Below are 331 nucleotides of genomic sequence, written 5' to 3'. Positions count from 1 at the left end.
ATATTATTTTTAAGAAACATTTTTCATTAGAATACGTAAGATTACCATGGCATTTAACCCATTTAAGCAAAATTTTTAAAACCACCAGCAAAACATCAGTCTCTGAACTGACTGAATGAAAATGATGTTTCTAGAACCCAGTAAAGATTTCAGTATAGATTTCCGTTCCTAAATTATCATGTGTATTAAAACAACTTATTTATGTTTAGAGGAATGTGAGCAAACCGAGAAAAATACAGGTAAAAAGGAAAAAAAAAAAGTCTGCTTGTTATTTGCTTCAGCAGTATTAGCCAAGAATCTACAAACTGGCAAAATAAATGAAGCTAAGAGT

Source organism: Mandrillus leucophaeus, unplaced genomic scaffold, assembly GCF_000951045.1.
Source record: "Mandrillus leucophaeus isolate KB7577 unplaced genomic scaffold, Mleu.le_1.0 Scaffold970, whole genome shotgun sequence".
Lineage (NCBI taxonomy): Eukaryota > Metazoa > Chordata > Mammalia > Primates > Cercopithecidae > Mandrillus > Mandrillus leucophaeus.
Note: the sequence above shows the minus strand (reverse complement) of the source record.